Source organism: Oxyura jamaicensis, chromosome 11, assembly GCF_011077185.1.
Source record: "Oxyura jamaicensis isolate SHBP4307 breed ruddy duck chromosome 11, BPBGC_Ojam_1.0, whole genome shotgun sequence".
Taxonomy (NCBI): domain Eukaryota; kingdom Metazoa; phylum Chordata; class Aves; order Anseriformes; family Anatidae; genus Oxyura; species Oxyura jamaicensis.
In genome coordinates, this window is record NC_048903.1 from 19,403,995 (window position 1) to 19,426,935 (window position 22,941).

The window sequence follows — 22,941 nt, forward strand, 5'->3', positions numbered from 1 at the left end:
TGGGGCTGGCAGTGGTGCGCGGCCTCTCCGTGTCTCTCTCCGGGGCTAAAGATAGCCGTGTCTGCAGCTGAGCCGTGAATCAGTGGTAAAAAATGTGGGTCACCTCCTGTGTGAAGAAATGAACGTTCAGAGACTCATCCGCTCCTGACCTCATTTTGCTGGGTATGAATCAGGCCCCAGCCCGCCGGACCCCACAGCTGCTCCTGCGCCGGCAGCTCCGCGCTGGGTTACCCGGCCGCACGTCAGCCCTTTATTAAAAGCTTTTTGGGGGGCCGGTTTTCTCGTTATAACCAAAGGGCCTTAATTGGGTGAGAGCGCAGGAGAGTGTGGGGGTTTTATTCCTGTTTTTGGGGGAGCAGAGCTGGGGACAGGCAGGGTGCTCAGGGCAGACACCGAAGTGCTTAAACCCAGCATTCCCGCCCCGTGTGCGCGCACACACGTGTGCACAGCCATGCACCAGCACGGGTGTGCGTGCGTGCACATCTGGGGCATCCACGTGTGCAGGGACACGGGTGCTGGCATGCACAGAGGGAGCATGGGCACAGACGTGTGTGCAAACGCTGCTGGGCACGGGTGTGCGCGCACATGGCAACTCCGTGTTCCGTCATCATGGGGTGCACAACCAGTACGTGCAGCCAGGTACCCACCCGGCACCCAGGGAAAGCTGCACACAGCCTTATCCAGTCTCTCTTTTCTTTTCTTTTTTTTTTTTTTTCTATCCTGCTGTTGCAAAATCCACTCCCGTTTTTCTTAGTTCAAGTAAAACCTGACATGGACTCCAAAACAGCAACAAACCACGGTGTGAAAGCGTTGGGCTGGCACCTGGGAACCCTGGGCGCCGTCCTCGGCGCTGCCTCACGTGCCAGAGCTGCTTCGTGTGTCTGCACCCTGCTCGTCCCTCCTCTCGCCCGGCTTCTCTCACAAAGTGAGCTTTGCTCTGCTCCCCCTGCACGCCAGCACGCAGCGGTGGCACTGCCCGAGGGTGGCACCGCCTGGGACCTGCCTGGGTGCCGCCACCCCGTCCCGCGGGGATGCACACCGTGACGGCCACGCGAGCGTGCCCCGGGCACCCTCTGCCCGAGCTGCCTTTAAATAAAACCATCCTGGCTCCGCGGGGGGAAGTCTCGTCCCCGAAAGTGGAAGGGCTCTTTCCTCCCCGCATCCGCCTGTGCTAAAAGGTCCCGCGTGGCAGAGGAGCGCTGCGGGTGCGTGCAGGGCGCACGGCGCAGCCCTTTAGCCGCAAACCTCCCCGGCGCACACCGCTCTCGGACCGGGGCTGAGGTTGGGGCACGAAGCGGTTCGAGTTTCTGCCCCCGTTGGCTTTTCCTTACCCCGCGGGGCTTCGCCTTTCAAAACCCCGGAGCCAGGAAATAGTTAAGCGCTACAGTATTTTGATTAGCAGAGCCTTAAAGTCAGTAAAAGACAGTCAGAGAGAACTATCAGGAGCATGCTAATGAAGTGAAGTCATCAGCAGACACCAGGGAAGGATTCATGCCTGCTCCACGCCGTGCCGTACCGCCGGGCTGCACGAACGGCCGTGCAGGTGGACGGGGGGCTCGCAGCGAGGCGACGGCAGCGATCGGGGCCGGGCTGCCCCGGGGCGTGCAGCTCTCCTCTGGATGTCGCGCTCCTTTGCTCCGGTTTTGCGCTTCGCCGGAGCCTGATGATATTTCCAGCTCCACGGGAGCTGCGGGAAGACTGGAGATAGCGCAGAGGGAGACTAGAAAGACAGCAAAGGGCAGCTCCCGACTCCGAGGGAAAGGTGAGGGAACGCTCTTGGAAAATCCCTTTGGTTTCTCGGTGTCGCCGTTGGATTGGGGAAATGCTGGGGGTGGGGTGAGGGGGAAGATTTGGGCTTTTTCGGTGGCAGCAGTGGCTGGAAGCAGCGGTGTAGCGCGCTCGCTCTGCCTCTGCATCCAGAAAGTTTCCTCCGGTGCCAGGATCTCAGGGCTGGAAATGTCCCCATGGGGCTGGAGATGTCTCCGTGGGGCTGGAGATGTCCCCATGGCACCAGCGATGCCCCGAGCCGTGCGCCGGGCACCAGAGCTGGCAGAGCAGGGGCAGATCCTGCCCCCTGGGGACACCAAATCCCGCAAGGAACACCGAAACCCAGCTGCCTTCAGTCAGTCCCTCTGGGGATCTGCAGCCCCTCTTGGAAAATACGTCGGCGATTTTAATAACGTTAAATAACGTCGTCCTCCTGTTTCGGGGCTTGGCGGAGAAATTGTGCGAAACTTTTCTCATCCTTTTTTCCCCAAGCGTGCGCACGTTAGCATCGGCGGCTCGCGGGCTCAGGTCCTACCTTTTCCGTAAAAACGGCTTTCGTGGAATAAATCCGAAACCTAGGGCAGAGAGGGGCTTTAGTTACCCAGTTGCCTTCAGGCTAAATCCGGCAGCTCTTACGCAGACAACTCCACGCTGGAGCTGATGACTCGGCGATGTTGTTTAATTTACAAAAAGGCGCACCGTGAAAACATGCATTTTTTGTTTATGGTAAACAAAAGAAAAATATGCAAAAGAGGTTTCGCTCCTCGCCAGATGTGATTAACCCCTTCGAGGCGACGACGAGCTCGTGCGACGTGCTCGGGTAACGCCGGCGACGAGCGGACAACCCGGCCGCCGCCGCGAGCATTGCGCACGGACGGATTCTCCGCCGGTCTCCAGGTCGGTCCCCAAATTTGGTGTTTTCTGCCCCAGAGTGGTTTTAATTTTTGCTATTGCGGAGACATCCCAGCTTGTGACACTGGGAGCTGTCAGGGAAGGCAGACGCCCAGCTTCTGGGCTCCCGTGAATTCCTGCGATGCGCTGCATTTCTAATAACGCTGCCTTAAATAACGTCCCTCGATTCTATCCCCGCTATCGCAGCGTGATAACGCCAGGACCCAATCTTTGGGGCCCGGGGACCTCCGGCGAGATCGGCGATTACTTTTTAATCTTCCTTCCGAAGCGTCGTGCTTCCTTGTATCCAGTTACATCTGGAAAAAATTCTTAATGAGGGTCACTTCTAAAATCGACACCTCTCCGTTCGCTGCAGCCCAGCCCTGGCTGTGCACCGCGCGGTGGCACCGGCCCCCCGGCAGGATTTGCCCTTGCATGTGGGAATGGCAGCTCCGTCCCCATGCTGCAGGACAGCATCTCCGCGCCCAGCTCGGCACCTGGGGACGTTGCTCAGGCTGAGATTTTCTGCTGCAATCGCGGATTTGATTAAATACAAGAAAAGTGAGGAAGGATTTCCTTCCTTCTTCTCTCCCTCGTCCTGCCCTGATGGGTGCGAGCCGGCATCCCACGGAAGGACCGTGGGTGCGGACAGTGCCCGGTGACCCCTGGGGAGGTCTCCTGGGTGCTGGGACCCGCTCGTGCACGGCCCCTCCAGGCTTCCCTGTGCTCTCGGGGGGATATTTGCTGAATACACCCCAAAACGTGCGTTGTTTAAAGCAGGGCCTTGTGCTGCAGCCAGCAGGCGTGCCAGGAACGGTCCCGCTGCTGTGATTTTCGCTGCGGTTTCTCTGCATCGCGCTCGGGACCGAGGCACCCAGGGACCCGAAAGTCCCTTAGCAGGAGCTGCCCCCGATCCCGTGGCCCTTAAACACCCTCGAATTGTCCGCCGGCCACTTTGGCTGCCTGTCCTTGGAGGAGAAAGGTGTTAAAGGGCCAGTGGCCCACTACTAAGCAACAGTTACCAACAACCTTAAGCAAATAAAATGTGTGAGATTATGAAAACAGGGGAACTGCAGCTGATTCCCAGCATCTCTGCCGTGTGAGTCAGTAGTGCATGGCTGCTGCTCCCTGCTCGTTCCTAGATGACAGCATCCACACATCAAATCAGCTGGCCCTTGGAGATTAGACATCCCCTAATATTTATGACGGTTTCGAATAACGCGCATTGCTCTGGCTGCTAGATAACACGAGCGAGAAACTGGGGTTTACGTGTTTCTGTTCTTAGGGCTTTTTTTTTTTTTTTTTTAATAGCTTAGTTACCGGGAGTTCAAGTGCCCTGAGCTGTTCCTGTCTGCGTTTTGGACCGCGGCTGCCACCCCCGGCCAGCTTGTGCCACCCCACTGCAGGTCGGGTCCTCGAACCTTGTCCCCGTGCCAGCTTGAAAATAATTCAGCTGCTGAGCTAGGGGCAAGGAGGGCCTTAGCCTGGTGGTGCTCGGTGCTGGGTTTTGTGCAGAAACTCGAGGTCTGGCTAGCGCTGGGGGGGTTTCAGCTGCAGCTTTCCCTCTGTAGGTGCTGGGTGAGCGGAGCCAGGAGCCCCGTGTGGCTTTCAGGCATGCCAGGGCTCGAGGGAATATCAAGCAAGAGCAAAGCTGGCCTTTGTTCTGCAAACATCTGGGAAAAAAAGTGGTTTTATTGCATGCACGGTGTCCGAGGAGGCTTTCCCAGGATTGCCACACTGTTGGTGAGAGGCTGGAAGGCAGCGTGCGAGCAGGGGCGCTTCCATGTGCGGGTGGGTTTGTTGCTGCTCTGAGCTCTCCGTAAGTAACCACATCGGCAGCCGGTGGCCGTGGCAGACGTCCATCTGTCCCAGCTCATCCCCCCGGGCATGCCCCGCTCTCCTAGCAAGGTGTGCTGCCGTAATTTAGAGGGTTTGGGGACTTTTCCTGCTGCAGCAGCCAGAGCTTATAGCGCCACGAGGGTGGCCGGGCTGCCACCTGCAGCGTTTCCACCTGCTTGCCTTGGATTCTGCAAGGAAAAGTGTCGGTGTTCGCCATCCCACAGGCTGTGTCTTTGATCTTCCCGTGGTACCGGTTGCTGTGGTAAGACGAGGATGGGATTTTTGGGTGGTGGAGGGGACCCGCAAGGTGCCTGCCTCTGTCCTGAGCTCTGCAGAGGTTTGGCTGTGACCCCAGATGACTCGTGTCCTCTCTGCACGATGGCCTTTTGGGGATGTGTGCTGTGGGTCAGCCAGCAAAATGCAGAGGTCCTTGTACAAGAGGCACTAAAACACATGGAAAAGCAGAAGAGAATTCCTCCAGGAAAAGGTATTTTTTTAAATCTGCTTTTAAACACACCCCACAGCACAGAGCCCGTCTCATCTCACGCTGGGAATCGTCTTCTTACCCTGCACGCTGCCATCAGTTTTCATCCTGCTGGTCCTTGCTGTGCCTCTGGATGCCCCCTCACGTTTCCCAGCCCTCCTGCTGCAGCCTCAGCCTCCCCTGCTGAGGCTCACCCCGAATTTTGGGCTGTCACCTCCACGGCACACTCGCCTCTTTCTGCACAGATGGTGCCTGGGGACAGGATGGAGCCCTTCAGCCCGGTACCACCTGGAGCCCCTTCTCCCATTGCTCTCCACCATCTGCCATCAGGATGAGGACGCCCTGGCCAAAAGGGCTTTGCTGAAGAAATGCCACCACTCTGCAGGAACCTGGCACTGCTCCACGACCTGCTTGGCATGTCCCACACCAGGGGCATCTCCTGGAGGCGTGATGAAGGCAAGCTTCAGAGTTTCTCCACGAGCTCCCACCTCCTTTTTCTTCCGGAGGATGAGAAGTGTCAGGGGCGAGCTCCAGCGCCGGGGACACCAGGACACAGGGACACTGGCTCTGTTGCTGGCAGGGACGTGGCTGCCACTGGCTCGATTTTCTGCTCTCCTGTGCCCATGTCTTCAGTGCACAAAGGTCCCCGCAGCCCCGTGCTCCAGCACCGTGCTGGCTGCCGTGCACAGAAGTCGTTGCACAAGGCACGTCCCTGCTCTGCTGCAGGGATTTTTCTCCCTGCTCCAAACTTTGTGATGTTTTAGGTCCGGGCTTCCCAGGCGCAGCTCCTGCGGCAGCAGCCCAGGCAGGGGGCACCTTCCCCAGGGCATCCCCCTGGAGGTGGGGGGACACGGCCGGGGAGCCTCCGAGAGCGGCTTGGTGCCGGCAGCCCGGCTTTTGGGGCTGGAAGCTGAAATCCTGGAGTACAACATCGCCACCTGTTTGCCACGCGCGAACATACAGCAGGATAAATCCCGCCAGGATGCACCCCGTCAGGATGATCCCGTCAGGATGAACCCCCGAAGGGTAATCCCAGCAGGATAATCCCAGCAGGATAATCCCATCAGGATAATCCCACCAGAATGAGTCCCATCAGGCAGCCCCTGCACAGCTGGAGGGAGGAGAGGAGGGGATGGAGACAGGAGGCTCTGCTGGTCCCGTCCTGGCACGGATGCTGTGGTGCTGGTACCGCTTCTCCTGCTTCCACACCCTTCCTTGCTCACACGGAGCCCCTCACCACCAGGTTCTTAATGTGCTTTTTTCTTTTTTTCCACCCACATCAAGAGGTTTAAGCAGGTCTCTGGAGCTCGACAAGGCCAAGTCAGTGGCCGGTGAGCTGCGTGGCACCCTGCTGCGGCATCCCCTGGGAGGGTGCTGGAAGATCTGCTCTGCAGTGGCAGCTGAAAAACGCAGGGGGCTGTAGCGAATGGATCCCCCCTGCCCATCTCCCCCCCTCAAGCAAAACCCCTTTATGGGCTTCCCCTTTCCCAGATGCTCCCCGATCTCCTAAGGCTGGGGCTGGTTGGAGCGAGCCGAGGTGCCCTGGGTGCACGCTGCGTTGTACTGGGGATCCCCGGATCCCATCGTATCGGAGTCAGTGTGCTGTGAAATGCAGGGTTTGCTCCCCCACACCCACTGCTCCTGCTGGAGAAGGAAGATGCCCTGCAGAAGGCCAGGCTGTGGGGTCGTGCTGCGTGGAGCCGGGCTGGGACTGAGCGTCAGGGCAGTGGGCTCACCCAGCTCACTTCATCCGTTCCGTTGGTTTTCAGGGGATATTTCGGATACCTGGCGATGCACGGAGAACCTCCACACCTGGTGGGTTTATCTTCCTTCACCTCGATGCTACAAGCTGGTCTGTGCCTGTGCAACACCCACGGGGTATCCAAATATTTCGGACCAATGCTCCTGTGCTCCCCGTTTCCGTGAGCAGCGTGTGCCCGGATTAAGCATTAGGCTTTTGTTTGAAAGAAGCCTTCTAGAAAATGACGCAACGAGGCATTTGCATGTTTAAATTTGCAGGGATTTGAAGTATTTAGGTTCCGCTTATGGATTTTGGCATTTGATGGGGGGATCTTGAGTTTAAAGCCCTGGCTGCCGGCTGCGAGGGGGAGATGTGTGCACACTCACACGCATGTGCACGCACACAGGGGTTTTCTCTTTTGGAAAGTGCTAATGGGAACGAGCCAACATAGATTGTTCCATTAATGGGGATTTATAGCACAAATCTGCTACTGTTTTGTCAAGACAAACAGAAATAAGTGGGCTTTTAGTGCTGGGAAAGCTGGCCCCGGGGCAGCGTGCTGTTTACTAGCAAAGGGCAGCTGCTCAGAAAAGGCTGCAGGGGAGCAGGAGGGAATAAACAGCAGAAGGTGGAGACGAGAAGAAGCAGGATTTGAGGGAGGAAGGAATGAGATCAGGGGCACAGCCTCCAGCCCACTCCATTGAGCACGTTTTCGCCCTAAAAGTTTAGGTTGGTGAGCTCGGTTCTCGTTTCCCCCCCCCCCCTTTTTGCTGTGCATTTTGAAAGCTGCCTTCTGCTCCAGGAGATGTGTCAGTGTTTATCCGAAAGGAAACCACCCTCTGTGCCCTGGCTTCCCCGGAGGAGGGGGAACGTCGCAGCGGGTCCAGCTGTGGAGCGGCGGAGGTCCCGCAGCACCGCGAGGCGGGGAGGCGCTGGGGCTTTGCTGCTGATGCTCAGAAACACGTGGCAGGAGGGTCTCACCTCCGCGGGCAGGTTTTGGGGCTGGGTGATGCTCTGGTGGAGGACATGAGCGGGTTGGGTTCCTGCACGGGCATGGGCACCGTGGAGGTGAGATGTGTTTGGGGAGAGAGGTCCAGAATTAGGGTCTGGTGCAGTGTGGGGACACGCAGCTCCGGTCCCCACCTTCGGCTGCCCACGTGGCTTTTGTGGGGCTGCAGCAGCCTTCCCTTGGTGTGACTTAGGTTTGCTCTCCTTGGTTTGGAAACCTCTCAGGAGCCCTGAACCGATGGTTCAACCAGCGTCATGTTCTGGATGTCTCAGGTGGGGGGTGCGAGGCTTTTGGAGCGATCCTGTTTGTGCTGCGCATAAATACCGAATTGTTCTCCCCGCGCCGTGCCTTATTATGCAAAGGCAAGTCCTAAGAAAATACTGAATTTCCTCTCTCGTAATTTGGAGGGAAACCAATTAAACAATTACCCGGCGTCAGGCAGCGATTGCGAGGTGTCCTCTCAGCTCCCATGCAGGGGAACTGCCTGGAAAGGGGGAGCACCCGCGGGGTGTCCTCCTCCTGTGGGTGTGATGTCCTTGATGCACGTGAGGCTTGAAGCTCTGGGAAAAGCTTCTTTTTATTCACACACTCGAGCAAAATCCGGGCAGAACTGCTGCGTCTACGATAACATGTGGAAGAGGGTCTGTGCACTGCTTGGTGCGGAAGGGAGCTGGGATGGAGAAGGGTGAGGGGGCAAAGCCCAAGTGAGGTTAGGAGAAATTGAATTTGAAATGAGAGATAAAATAAAATAAAATAAAATAAAATAAACCAAAACAAAACAAAACAAAATAAAATAAAATAAAATAAAATAAAATAAAACAAAATAAAATAAAATAAATTCCGTTGGGTTGGTGACCTGCTGGAGGCAGGCTCAGCGATTCCCCTCGCCCTCACAGGTGGCACCCCCCAGTTTCCCTTTGAGGCTGTGAAACTGGAAAACCCAACAGCAACTCGGTGGCAAACGGAAAATGAAAATTACTCGGTCCTGTCTCAGCATTGAGGCTGGTCCGTGAAAGAGCAAGAAATGGGAGAAGCTGACGTGGTGACAGCTCTCGGCAGGTGACCCCATGGTGGCAGGAGCAGGGGGCAGGTGAACACGGTGGGGACGTGGTGGTACCCGTGGATCCCTTCCAGCTCTTATTCCCTGAGGACACCCTAAAGCAGAGGTCTGCACCAGGAGTCCCATGGCCACGAGGCAATGCTAAAGCCACGGGAAGCGTGAATCCTCCTCCTGTGGATGCAAACCGTGCAGCTTCCCAGCCCCTCCCATGGCCCTTCGACCCAACTGCTTTCTGCACCGCTCGCCTGCTCTTTGCTGGGTTCCAGCCAGCAGCAGCGATGCTGGAGGAGAAAATCCCACGTCCTACCTCCAGCATGGGGTGCTGCACCCCAGCAGCCCCTCGTGGTGCATGAAGCCACGGCCCAGGAGCAGGGAGCGTGGGGCTGGCCGGGTGCTCCGCATCCCCCGCGGGTACAGGAAAGCCTTGAGCAAAGCGCAGCCACCTCCGAGATGCCTGTCTTGGCACGACCACAATCTTTCAGCATCTAAACAGCCAGAAAATCGAGCCTTTGAGTCTCACACCTGCGAGGTGCCTGGATCAGGCCCATGTTTGCGCAGGGAAGGGGAGGCAGCCCGGGAGGATGCGCTCTGCGCCCTGCCGCCACCGCCGCTCCCCCGGCACCTCGCTGGCACTTGCCTCCCGGATCGCAATTGCGAGGGAACATCGTGCTTCCAGCAGGCATGGCACGTATTTCCAAGCCAAATAAAAGTCTGACCGCCGTGCAGAGCAGCAGAGCTGGCGGCAGGCGAGGCAGGGCGGCGGGACACGTGCCAGCCTGGTGCCACCCCGCAGCGGTCCCCTTGGGCGCAGCCGGTGCCACCGCTGCTGCGCGGGGACGTTTCGCTCCCGTCCACCGCCAGGTTTTGCTGGGTTTTCTCCCGCTGGGCACAAGGATGTCGTTTTCTGGCTCAGCGGGAGAAAAGGCAAGGCGAGCTTTGGTTGTTTTTATTAGACTTAAAAAGGAAGCTTTAAAGCAGACGTTCCTACGAGTTCTGAGCCCAGTCCGCACGTCGCAGCTGTGCCAGCACAGCCAAGTAGCAAAATCCTCACGTCGGCTGTGCGGCTCCCAGCTGCAGAAAGCTGCTGTCACCCAGCAGCCAAAGCCTGTCCCTCGGTGGGGGCTTGTGCTGTTTGGTGGCAACCCCCCCCAGCTCAGCACTTTGAGCTGGTCTGGCTTTGGGGTCCCCCTCTGCTCCCAGCACCGTTCTGGGCTGATTCTGGTCCCAGGACTGCCCTGGGTGGGTGCCTTCGGTCATTGCAGGCTGTGCCAAATGTCCAGGGATGTGGAAGGAGCGACAGGAATATGCACACACACTCCTGTTTAGCCTGGCTCTTGCTTTTGGATGTGAAAGCCGCTTAGAGCTCCCTTGTCAGGCACTTCTGTGTGCTCGGCTGGGTCTGTGCCTGCTGCAGCAGGAGACACAGGGGTCCTCGGGGCTTTGGGTGCCCCAGGTTCCCGTCTGCACCGTCCCAGGTGCAGGGGGCATTTCGATGGGGAACATTCTGGCTCCACTTTTGAGAGGCTGGTACTTTGTGGCACTGCAAACGTGCCTGTTGGCAAGGGGAGAGGAGGATGCGGGGCGCTGGGAGCAGGCGTGCATCCTGCCCACATCTGGGCCCCCGAAAACGATGCTGTGCAGCCGAGCCGAGCACCTCACACCCCCGTTTCTCAGCAAGGAGAAATGTCTGGGATGCTGAGATAAGGAGCCAGAAAGGCACGTGGTGGCATGGGGAGGGTGGCAGTGCCAGGACAGCAGCCACTGGCCACCAGTTCCGCTCCCTGCCTCAGTTTCCCTGCTCCTGCCCCGCTTCAGCACAGGGATCTCCTGCCATAGCGATGGTGAAAAATAAAACAAAAAAAAAGAAGTTAAGGAACACAGATGGGATTTCTGCGGGGCTGAGCTGGGGAAGCAGGGATGTGTGCGGTGCTTGGTGCAGCCCAAAGCTGCTGCTCGTGCTGCAACGTAACGGCTTGCTGGGGAGTTCTCGCTCTGCTCCTGCAGCCACCTCACCACCGGCCACCTCCCTGGGGTCTCCCTGAGCTCCCAGGGGTGGCCGCGGGGAGCACAGCGCTTCCAGGGGTGGCCAGGAGCTGCTGGGGCATCGTGCTGGGCTAGGTACCAGCACAGCATCCACACATAGCTCTTGGGAGACTCGTGCCTCGGTTTCCCCTTTGCAAGGAGGGTAGGAGTGCTCGGGTACATGCCCGGGACATCTGGCACGTCCCCGGCCGTGCCGAGAGCTGACAGTGACCTATTTACCTACAGCAGAACTTTCTGCTCCACTTGTTTGACCCGGCACCTTTCTGTTTGCTTAGAGCCGGGAACGTTTCCTCTCGGCCAAGCCTGGCGCGCACGCAGGTATGTTTGCACGGGCACCCGTGCCCGAGAGACAGACTGCTGCTCTGTGCATCCCCGCTCCTCCACCTCGGAGGAATTTGGCCCCTTCTGCTGCCGTGCTGTTGCAAAATTCACCCCCAAACGCTCCCACGTTTTTCTTCGCCCCCCATCCTTTAGGCTGCCCAGCCGTCGGCTCGGGGACGGGCAGTAGAAAGGTGACATTGTTCTGCCCTCAGCGTCCCGGCTCTGTAGCTGCCTCAGCCATGCGTGTTTGCATATGTTAAAAATATTTAGTCCGCTGCTAAAAAAAATATTATGCCCGAGATCTGGGGCCAGCTAAATATAATGCCATCTATGTGTCCGTGGCGCGGCGAGCCGGAGGCACAGAGGGGTACTATTTGTGGTCGGAGCGCGGGGCTGCGCTGCGAGCAGCGCTGCCGGGATGCTCCTGTCTGCAAGAAATGCTTTCATCCCCCCCCCCGGGGGGTGGGGCCCGGGGGGGTTATCCCCCCCAAAGGGACGAGGGCCATGGGCAGCTCCTGGCCTTGGCCTGGGGCTTTGCGCCGCGTGCTGGGTGCGTCCCCATGCCCGGGGCGGGGATGCACGGGGCAAGGAGGAAAAGGAGTTCAGGAGAAGATCTTGGCTCTAAGAAAAAGGAATAAAAGTGGACGAGAGGATGGGGGTAGTTCCCGCATTCGCAGCCAGGGGATGGCACATCGCAGGGATGAGCCCTGCTCCCCGAACCCCCTGTGCACGAGGTGTTTTTCGGAGATGGGTGCGTGGCACAGTGCAGAGCACAGAGACTCAAACTCGTCTCCTGTGTGCCGTGGATCCTGTAAGGGCAATTTACGGCCATTCCCAAGCTCACTCGGGCTTTCCCCCTGCTCAGGCTGGGAAGAGGCTTCCCGAGAGGTTCCAGATAAAGAATCTCGAGCCAGCTGAGCATGTGGGAGGGTAAACATTTCCCTGTAGTAACATCCCCCAGCGAGAGGCAGGAGAAAAGGGTTTGTTCTGGCTGCAGGGGGAGGACGGAGGGGAGCGAGGCTGGAGGCTTTCTGGGCAGGAGCATTAAGGAATAATTTCCTCCACTTTCTTACAGATGTATTTATTTTTGAAGCGGGAAGAGGGGCTGGAGGGGGGGGGTGAAATAATCCAGGGCAGAGAGCGTGGAGGGATCCTCATACTTTTGCTTTCGGGGGGATTTTTCCCCCTGCAAGTGCTGGGCGAGGCAGGAGGCAGCGGCCCCGCACACTGCGGCCATTCACGGCGGGCACGCTCGGGCCGGGAGGAGGATCATTTGTTCACGATACAGCCCGGGTAAAATGGGCTGGTTGTCTGAGCGGGGACGGAGCGTAATGTATAGAAGCGCAAGCCTCAATACGCCCATTTATTAGCGGAGCCCTTCGCGAAGCGGGGCCGTGAATAAACTATACAGCTCGCACAAAAATGTAAACGTTAGGGATCCCTCAGAGACATAATTACAGGAAAAAATAAGGACAGCTTGGCAGCCTTTGGGAAGCGGGCCTCCCGCTCCCCTCCCCGAGCCGCTGATCCGCAGCGTCCCGCTCCTCGCCGCGGCCCCGGCCCCGAATTAATCCCGCTGATTAATTAACGCCGGCCGCCTCTCCCCGGCCCGCGGCGCGCGCCTCGGTGCGCCGGGCGCTCGCATTCCTCCGGCCCGTGTGCCACCGGCTTCCCTGGACCCCAGTGAAAGGTTTCATTCATGCCTCCTCGCTGCCTTCTAGAGTTACCACACCCTGGGCCTCCGCTCCGCAGCGTCTCTCTGTTTTCCTTTCATTAGCAGGATTCCCAGCTCGAATGTCTGCGAAGGGCTGGGGAGGGATGCTGCGACCGGCTTGGCATCAGGGCTCTGCGCAGAGCTGCCCCGCGCGCCTGCCTTTTGCCATCAAAAATGCTTGGTGTACTTACAGGCTTTTTTTTATGATTATTATTATTATTATATTTTTTCCTCTAGCTGCTCCGTGCCTCAGTTTCCCCAAGCACAGCTCACGAGTGCCCGGTTCCCCCCACCCCCCTGCTTTCACCCACGGCAGCGATGGTTTTGGGGCTCTCGGAGTGGGCCATGAGCGCAGCCAGGAGCATCACTGATAACCTTCGATGTTTTTTCTCATGAGCCTTTGCCCCGTGTGCGTGTGCAGACGTGGGACGAGCAGCAGATGCTGGCACACGGCCTGGTGCCACCCCAAGTCCCTTGTAGGGTGGGTGGAAGAAGCCCCCTGCAGGAGCGGGATCGGGGCATGGCCATGCCCCGGCAGCCCGTGGTTTGGGGTATGTAAAGGCAAAGCCTTTACTGGAGCAAGATGAGATGAGGGCAAGAAAATGAGTTTCTGAGGAATCCGTGCTCGGGCACGGCGGGTTGCAAAGGGCGGTGATCAGCGCAGAGAAGTGACGTGCGGAGCAGTGACATGCAGAGGAGCCGCAGCTTTTGCCGCCCCCTCTGCCCCCCTGCAGATGAAAGCAGCCTTCCTGGCCCTGCTCTCCCGCTCAGCAGCCAGCTTCGAGGGGCTGCTGCTTTTCCATTGCTCTGTCCCTTCGTCTGACGGAGGTGGTTGTCCTCTCTCCGCATAAGCGTGCAAATACGAGGCGTGGATGGCTGGTGGTGGGGAGCCCCCCGTGACGAGCACCCAGGTGGGAATGGGGCTTTGGAAAGGCTCCGTCCCTTCCTTGGCAGCGGTGACGCCTGGTGCCAGGACCCCAGGGTGCTCCCCGCAGCTTGGCTGGGCTCCTGCAGCCTCCGCTGCGGTGGGAACGGCGTGGGCTCCTTCTGTCCCCCAGGAATGTGTCCCCACAAGCTTTTAACAAGGGCGGTAACAGCTCTGTGCCAAGGCTTCAAAATCTCCCTCGGACTTGAAATAAATAGAGTTGTTGGCTATTAAACCTGCTCATCCCACTGATCAGACCGCACACAGGGCTTCGCTGCTACCTGGCTGCATCGCCCGGTCTGGAGCCACCGTCCAGAAACGTCCCCAAATCCTCGCGGCAGGACCCGGGGTGCCACTCCCGATGTCCTTGGCGCAGGCACAATCTGCCTTACCCTGCTCTCTGACTTGGAGCCCGTAGTCGCTCGGCTTGTGGTTTTGAGAAGCCTGAAATAAAGAACGAGCGAATGGCAAAGATGAGTGGTGCTGCCTGCGCCGTTCCCAGCCGTGAATCAGCCTCTGGCTCCGCTCTGAGCTTTGGTCCTCAGCACCTGCCCCGGGGCCATCTCAGGACTGCTCGGCCAGCCCGTGCTCTCCGAATCTGTGCGAGCGTGGGCTGTGGATTCGGACCAGCATCAGGCATCCATGACACAGGCTATGGTGAGCCCAAAGCCTGTTTCCATCCCATCAGTCGTGCAAACGTCATTTTCTTTTGTATAACGTCAGTTACGGTCCTCACCACCTGGGGGGGAGCGGGGGGGAATCACAGCTCCTGGGTAAGAAGTGAAGTCCAGGTCCTGCAAACGATGGGCTGGGTTTTATTTTGATCCAGCCCTAGATGTGTTTTAAGCAACGTTTATTAGTGAATTATTTCATGTAGAAAGATGCACCTGGCTTTGATTTATGTTACACGAGAAACATCTTGGCCAAAGCAGAAAGCACAGAGCTTAGAGAGGAGGGGGACACGAACTTTTTCTTTTATGGTGCATAATGAGACGTTTGCTCTGTGACAATTATACAAGTGGTTTCGTGTTAGCCGATTCCAAACTAATCTAGGAATACAGCATGTATTTTCAAATTCATTGTTTTGCCTCTGAATGAGTCTCCTAAAAAAGTCCCCGCCGCGGATCCGGAGCCAGCTCGCTGCTAGACTGGTTTCAGCCCCAAGTAGCTCCGCTGGCTTTGGGGAAGTTCCTGGGGACTTACCTCATGTGCTAAAATGAGCTTTTTTTCTGCCCTCATCCCTCCTGCTGGATGTGGTGCGCTGGGGACCGCATCCCTGCAGGGTTTCGTGGGGACCCCCGCCAAATAGATGTCAGAGGCTGGCGTCGTGGTCCTCGTCTTCCTGGAACATGGCATCCTGTGGAGGCATGGAGGCTACAGAAGGGCTGTTTTAGGGGGTTTTCCCCAAAAAGTGGTGCGCTACATCAGCCAAACCTGCAAAAAGCCATGCACAGGCTTACTTTTGGAAGGCAACAGCCAAGGTGGTGCCGAAGCCTGGGGGGCGCTGGGGGAGCCAGGATGGTGGCACGATGGTGGCACGAGCCCGTCCCCATCACCCCCATCATATTCGGAGCTGCTCGCCGGAGGTGAGCCGGGCAAAGGCAGCCTTTTTCAGCCCCATCCTTCTGGTTTTCATCAAAACAGGCCTTCGCTGAAATTGCGCAGGCCTTTGGAGAGCTTTTGATCCAAACTGGTGTGCATTATTCCAGAGCAGGTTTTCATAGGACGTGGGGCGTAACGGGAGCGAAAGCCTCGCGCGGGCAGCGAGGACGGGAAGATGTCCAAGGGCACGGCCGAGATTTCACTACGACGATGAAAAACGCCCGTTTGCTTCTGGGGAAAAGAAAAAATGGAGCGGGAGAAAGGTGTTAAACACGAGTAATTGAAAACCGCGCGCGCTTTATCGCAAGCGATGTCCAAAAGTTGCCGGAGCCCCCCTATTCCCATCCGCAGGAGCCAGCCCGGCTTTTCAAAGGCCGCTCGCGGAGGTGGCTGTAAATAAGCTCAGGCTCATCCAGGGGCTGCCTGGACACCGGCCAGGCGAGGGTTTGTGCTGAAACTCCGCTTAAGATGAAGATGACGACTGATTGTCTGCGCTCCGCGGCGCTAGGGAAATAATCGCCGCAACGCGGACGCGCCGAGCGGTCCGCGGAGAGTTGTGCCGGCCTCAGCCCGGCTTTCAGGCTTTACACCCGCTCCTGCCGGAGGAAAGCAAGGCAGAGAAGCCCCTCGGCCTCTTATCCTTACCGATTGGCAGGGCGCCTTTTGGTTACTACTTTTCACACGAGCGGCCCCGATCGCAGGGGGCAAAATCCCCCCCAAGCGCTCGCGGCGCCGCAGGCGGGCAGGGCCTGATCCTGCTCGCCCCCGGGACGGCCGGGAGGGCAGCGGGGTGGCTCTGGATTTACTCCGGTGTAACTGGGAGCAGGCTGCTGGTGCGGAGGATGTGTGCCTTTGATATTGTAACCTAAAACTGGCAGCTTTCCCTGCTCTGGCAGGAGTTTAGAAACATTGCCATATGAGCTGGTTTTCCAGAGGGGCCTGAAAATGCAATCCATTATCTGATAGTTTGGAGCAGCTTTTTTAATTAAGGCTCTGGCTAAAGGGCTGATTCGAGAGGTGTGTTTTTCTTGTCCTGAGGGACTTGGCACATCCTCGCGTCTGTCACCCTCCCGAAACTACGGAGTCACTTTTCCTCCCGTGTCATATTCGGAGCAAAGCCTTTTTTTTTATTTTTTTTTCCTTTTTTTTATTATTATTTTTTTTCCCCTACCAGAGGTGCAGATAAATCATTAGAGCCTCCGCTCAAGCTCGTCTCCTTCTCCTGTAGCCCAACTTCTGTGCGCTACTGGCTGGTGCGGCTCGGAGGGGGCGTGAGCAGCGCGGCTCCGTGCCTGTGGTCAGTAATGAAGACTTCTCTTTTTATACACAGATTACGGAGGAACTGCACGGGCTGAGACGGCAGCCCTTAATTCCCCGACTTTTTGAATTTCCAGCCTGTCGCCGAGGAGAATGCAGCCCTCCCCTCCGGCCGGCTTATGATGAGGTGAGCGAACACCCTTTTGTCGTTCGGGGGCTCGCTCCCCGATGGAACGTAAAGATTATTTTTCGTTCGGGGGCGAAGGACGGGGAGGGAAGGCGAATGTGCTGCTTGCCACATGTCAGCGTCCGGGTTTTCGTACCTCAGCCCCGGCGATTTCCTAGGGTTTGGTCTCCCGAGTGGTCTGCCTGGCCGATGGGTCCCGCGTTTCGCCCTGCAAAGTCCCCTGACTGCAACTTTTCTCCCCGTTTCTCGCTCATTCAATGACTCAGCCAGGCTTGTCAGCGCTAAAAAATGATGCCGCTCGGCTGCAAAGTATTCGGGCTATTCGTGTCATCCCGGACCTTTAAAAAGGCAAAAAAAAAAAAAAAAAAAAAAAAGCCTGGCTGTTCCCCTTGCCACCCCCCCGGCTGCAAACTGCCCCCGCTCTGCAGCCGGCCTCAGCCCGTCCCCGTCACCGGCGGGGGGCCACCGCGGCTGCCCGGCAGGCGAAGGGTTAATCGCGCTCCCCCCGCCCCGAGTTCATCTGCAAAAAATATGAAGTGAGGATGGATCTGCTCATCTGCTGAGCAGAGAAGTTGCCTTTGATGTCAGCCCTTCCTTTCCTCCTTCTCCTCCTTTTTTTTTCTCCCTTTTTTTTCTCCTTTTTTTTTTTTCTCAATTTTTTTTCTCCTTTTTTTTCCCCCCTTTTTCATTTATTTTTTTTTTCCCCGTTTTTTCCCCTTTTTAACCCTTCTCCCCATGCCGGCCGCCCCCCTCCTGGGGGGGCTCGGAGGATCGAAACCTCTCCCTGCAGAGCCAAAATCTTAGGATTGGGGGGGTCCCCCCTGGGAGCAGCCACCTCCCCCTTGGACAAACTGCCCCCCCCCCCAAAAAAAAAAAATCCCCCCACCTCGCCTGTCCCCAGGGCTGGCCCCGAGCCAGGTCCCGGTTCCTTTTTCTTTATTTTTTTTCCTCCGGGAGGGGCGTTGGGGGGGGGTTTAACCCCTTTTCTTCGAGGCCGAGGGAAAAGCGCGGCGGCCGCTTTAAGGCAGCAGTCCCTTTAAGCGACTTTCCATTTGCTGCTGTGGAGAGCTGAGAATTTGGTTTCCCAGATTTCCTTTGAATTGTGTGCAGTAGTTACAGGGAGTTTAAAAAAAAAAAGGGGAAAAAAGGAAAAAAAAAACACACACACAACTACTGTACGCTCGGGAAACCTCCTGCTGCAGCAGCAAGATGCGGGGAGAAAGGGAAAAAATGAGTGTTTTTTTTTTTTTTCAAAAAAAAGTCGCCTGCTACAATTTTCCTTGGCTTTCCCAATCCCGTTGCCTCTTCCCTGCGTGGGGGGCGGTGGAAGTGGGCAGTGGCAGACGGGGAACCCCCTGACCCCCCCGGCCCCACGTCACCCCCCCCCCGCCCCGTGCCCGGCACAGGCTGCACCGGGCAGCGATGGGGTTAACGGCGCTGGCCAGCTGGGGAGCATCATAAATTTGCAGCCGTGCCCCACCAAATTAATTCGCACTTTCTTTTCCTGATGTTTGCGCCGGAGAAGAACGAGAAAAAAAAAAAAAAAAGAGAGAGAGAGAGAGAGAGAGAGAAAAGACCCTAAATAAATAAGCGGGCTGGAAGGGGGCTGGGGGGAGGCTCTGTTTCCTCAATTAGCTGGGACTTGCCTTCTCTTGACGAACGGAAGGCAGCGCGTTTTAGCCTCTGGATTTGTGGAGCTTTCTCCAAGTGCCAAGTCTGGTTATACGGGGACTTGGGAGGGTTCGCTGGAGGAATCCGAGGCGCGCTCTGCTCCGTTAACTCCTTCGGGGCCGAGCGCCTTTGGAGGCTCGTGCCCGAAGCGCCCGGCAGCCGAGGAGGAGGCGGTGGGCACCCGGGAGCTTTGGGGAAGGGGCTGCCCGTCGGGACCCCCCTGCAAGGTGTGCCGGAGGAGAGATGCCGGCACCCCGAGACACCCTGTGGCGGACCCGGGATGCTCGTCCTCATCTTCATCGAGGCTCACGGGGCTCTGGGGAAGGCAAAGAGCCCCCGGTGCAGCTCTGGGAGGTGGTGATGGGTCGCAGAGGGGTCCTCGTGCCCCGGAGGAGAGACTGAGGATGCGTTTTGCTGCACCAGCGTCACAGCACACCTGGGCTGTGCCGTTCGGGGCCCTACGGCACCGCTCCTGCAGCCAGCAGCCGTGCAAACGGCAGGAATTGCTTTGGGCACCACGAAAAGACGGTCACGTTTTTGGAAAAAAAAAATAATAATAATAACAAGACTTGGCTGCAGAGCACCGCCAGCAAATATCTTCGGAGAGGGAACTCTGAGGACACCCCAACGGGGCCGCTGTGGGGAGGTGCTCCCCGGCAGGGCGCAGTCACCTGTGCCGCAGGTCGGAGAGGGCGCGTGGGGCAACGCCTTCACCTGTCCGGGAAAAAATCCTCCTGGACATGCAGAGCTCACACCCGGAGCTGCTCCACCCACGCAAAGGAGGCTTTGGCCGTACATGGACGTGGGATGTCGTGACGTGGTTCCTGCGGAGCCGCCGTGCCTTTGCCCCACGGTCCCCATCGCGCCCCGCGCTGCGCCTGGAGGGCAGCCCGCCCGCCTCCACCAGCACGCCACGGCTCCTTTCCCCCGCGCTGGAACTGTAAAGGGGCCTTAAAAAGGAAGCAAAAGTAACTTAAATTTAATTTACACTCACTTAGAGGCCTCTTTACGTGGCCTGAGGAGCATAAAGGGGCCTTAATGTAGCTGGGAATCAGCCCCCGCGCGTATCTGCCGCCTGACTGCTGGGCATTCACGCTGCACGGGCTCGCCTCCGGCTGCAGGCCAGCTTTTAATCCCTGAACCCAGATATAAGGGCGCCCGAGGAGGAACAGCAGCGGACCGAGTGGGGTTAGGCCTCATTTACACGTGGGGAAAGTGAACTCAGGGCTGGGCTTCCAAGGAATGGCTTGCAGGGAGCGTGGTCGTGGCTTGCCAAGAAACTTGCGATACCTCACCGTAAAAGTTTTATTAAAAAGGATCGCCTGTCTGCCTGCCTGCAGAGTCGAAAACCATTATCTCCTCCAGCAGTGCTGTCTGCTCGGCCTTGGAAAGCTGGACCTCTCCTCAGTATCGGCCTCTCCTGCACGTTTTGGGCAGGGAGCCCTGCGGGTTTGCCACGGTCGGGTTTCTTCTGCGCACCGCGCTCCGCCGGCTCGTTTGTCACCGTGGCTGTTCGTCCGGGGGCTGGTGATAAATGAATCCTCCCCCCGCGAGCACGTCCCTGTTGCTGCTGGCTGCTGGACCAGCACCTCGATGCTCTCGTGCCTCTTCTGTAAAACAGGAGGGAGCGGGGCAGAGGATTCCTGGAGGGGACAGCTGGCGGTGCTCCTGGTGGCCGAACGCCCACTCGCATGGATGCGGCTTCCCGGGAAGTCTCACCCCGCTCTTGCCTTGTTGCTAACCCAAGCAAAGCCTGCTCCTGCAGCTTGCAGCCAGGCGAGGACATGGGACGGCGGCTGTGCACCCCGGGAGGCTCCGGGAGGCTGTTTGGGGTTTGTCTGTGTCAGCCGGGTGACGTGTGACACCAGGTCCAAAAGCCACTTAGCAGCATCCCATCACCAGGAATCCCAATGCCACTGCTGTCCTGGGCTCTCCGTGTCCCGGAGGGGCTGCAAGAAGCAAGTTCCAGCCCCAGGTTTGGTGAATTGGAGCTGCCTGCACACACGGTGTGGGTTTCCTGGGGTAAAACCCAGCAGGCGTGCGAGAGCCGGGGTGTCCCTCAGGGGCGGTGCGATGCAGCATCCCTCAGCCTTCATGGTCCTCCGAGCTTCCCCGAGCTCCACACCAGCAGGATTTGCTAGCAGAGTGTGATGCTCCTCAGCATCATTCGTGGGAGGTGCTGACAGCTCTGACACCCGAAAGGGTCCTGAGCTGCCTCTCCACGCCACCCTGCGCTCCCCCCAGGGGCTGCCCCGCTCCGGAGCAGAGCAAAGAGCCTGCGGATGAGGCTGTCAGAGACAGAGTGAAGACAAAATGGGATAAGGTCAGATGCTTCCTCCCCGCTCCCATGCTCGTGGGGTCTCGGGCATCCATCCCCTCGATTGCACGTGGCAGGACGCTGTGCTCCACCAGGATGCTCACCCCTTCCTTCCCCGGGCATCCAGCAAATGCAGGAATGAAGTTCAGCAGAAGAGATGGGCCGCTGCTCGTGCTGTTCCTGTGGTCTGGTTTGGTTTTTTAGGTTTGTATTCTCACCATCTGATTTCTGGACACGTTTCATGGGCACCTGTTCCCGACGTTGCTGGGCTGGCAGGCGCAGAGCGGGGCCGGGAGCGCAGCACACGCGTGCCGGGCTCTGGCAGGGAGGCCAGCAGGTATTTGCTCTGCGTTTTGGCCTCCTTGCAAGGCCGTCCTCCCCCGTGCCAGCAGCCCTTGCTGCCTGCCCACCTGCTTTCCAGGCAGTGCTCGGAAACCTTCCCCAGCCCGTGGCTTTTCCTGCGGGTTGTCCCGTGTCCCTCGCACGGGGACAGCTCCCGGCAGCCGTGGCGATGCACAGCAGCTTGCAAACCACAGCCCTCGAACCTCCCATCCTCACCCTGCCTCGATAGAGATCTCCTTTGGAAGGCATGTGAAAAATGCAGCCGCAGGCAGGCATCGGTGTCCCTTTTAAAGAAGAGCCTCATCCATTTTCGTTTGGGATCTGCTGCTTTTTAATTACGGGTAAGCGCCGGCCCCCTCTCCAGCGCTGAGCAGCGCTGCCCCGATGTCAGGAATTATCGAACGCCCCTTCCTGTCAAGCTGTTGTGTTTAATTAGCACCCTCCTGCCCCAGCCCGGGCTAAACCCAGGCTGCAATAACAGCGGGCGCGCAGCCCGGGGCACAGGAACACCTTGGGATCACCGCCCGGCGAAGGCAGCGCACGGTGACCCCCCCCCCTGCTTCTCCCAGAATTGCCAAATTCCTTCATTTTTCCTCGTAGCCTGACCCTGCCTTCGCAGCCCTCATCAGCCCAGCATGGGGATGCTGCAGAGTGGGGGTTCGTGGAGGAAGAGGAGGGGGAGGCAGGTTGGGAGCAAGGGGGGCACGGTGGCCACCGGCACAAGGAGACGGAGGCTGCTTTGACCCCGGGCAGCTTCGGGAACGGTTCTCGTACACCAGCGCCGGGCTGCAGAGAATGAGAATGAACCCCGTGCTCTCCTGCTCTTATCAGCGTCCGGGAAGCAAATTTTTGCAGCTGACAGCCAAACGCAGCATTTTGCAGTGCCGAGAAAAGGTCCATCGAGCTGTGGACGGCTTCCAGAGCCAGCTGCTGGAGCTGAGCTGACCTGCTTGGCCGGCCCCGGGCCAGTAACTCGCTCGTGTTTGCATTTAATTACAAAAGTAAAAAAAAAAATAAAAAAATCCCTTTCTTTTTCACGACAACAAAGCCTTGAAGCACACTTCAAAGTGGGGTTTCTGGGACAGTCGCATACCTTTTAAAAATAGCCCTCCGCGCGCGGTGCCAAGCGGTAAATGGATTGCAGAGGGCAGGGCCCCCACGGGGGGCTGCAAACAGCCCAGCGAGCACCACCGGGCGGCCCCGAGGGATGCACGGAGCCGCAGGCACACCTCTGCTCTCCTTCCCTGGGGGTTTTTGAGAAACTTGATTGCAAAGCTCCGGGGAGATGGCAGGGTGATGCTCAGAGCATGCTGGGGAGCAGCACCCACCCCGGCTCAGACCCCCCTGCAGCAGCTGGCCACCTGGCGAGTCAAAACCGAAATGCCCGTGGCAGGGAAAAGGCTGGAGGGGGAAACTGAGGCAGCGCTGGCCCAGAGCTGGTGTTCTCCCTTGCTTCTGGGGCTCTCCCGTCCCTACAGCCCGGCCTTGCCGCAGCTCGTGGTCACCTCCCCAGGGCTGGTGGCCGGGTTTGCATTTCTCAGGGGACGTATCCGTTCGTGTGCCATGCCTGGCGGGCACCTGGGAGCCGGGAAGCTGCTGACGAAGAGTTTTGACCCGTGCCACGAAACAAGGTTCAGGTCTCCTCCCCGTTCCTCTTTCCGTGGCCTCCCAGGAGGTGAAATAATGGAGGAGGAAATCCGGCGCTTCGGACGAGGAGCAAGGCGAGCTTTGAGGGCAGAGGATTACTTTATGAAACCTCCTCATCCTCTTC

At 58.1% G+C, this 22,941-nt stretch overlaps 1 protein-coding gene across 1 annotated transcript in view; it reads left to right on the top strand.

Annotated features, from left to right (window-relative positions):
- Window positions 1-1,269: 1,269 nt before the first annotated feature.
- ZNF469 (zinc finger protein 469) overlaps window positions 1,270-22,941 on the top strand; it is a 58,788-nt gene continuing 37,116 nt past the window's right edge. The window contains exons 1-2 of the mRNA XM_035336879.1: window positions 1,270-1,762; window positions 16,727-16,840. The gene's annotated coding sequence lies outside the window, so the exon portion shown is untranslated. The remainder of the gene's footprint in view (window positions 1,763-16,726; window positions 16,841-22,941) is intronic.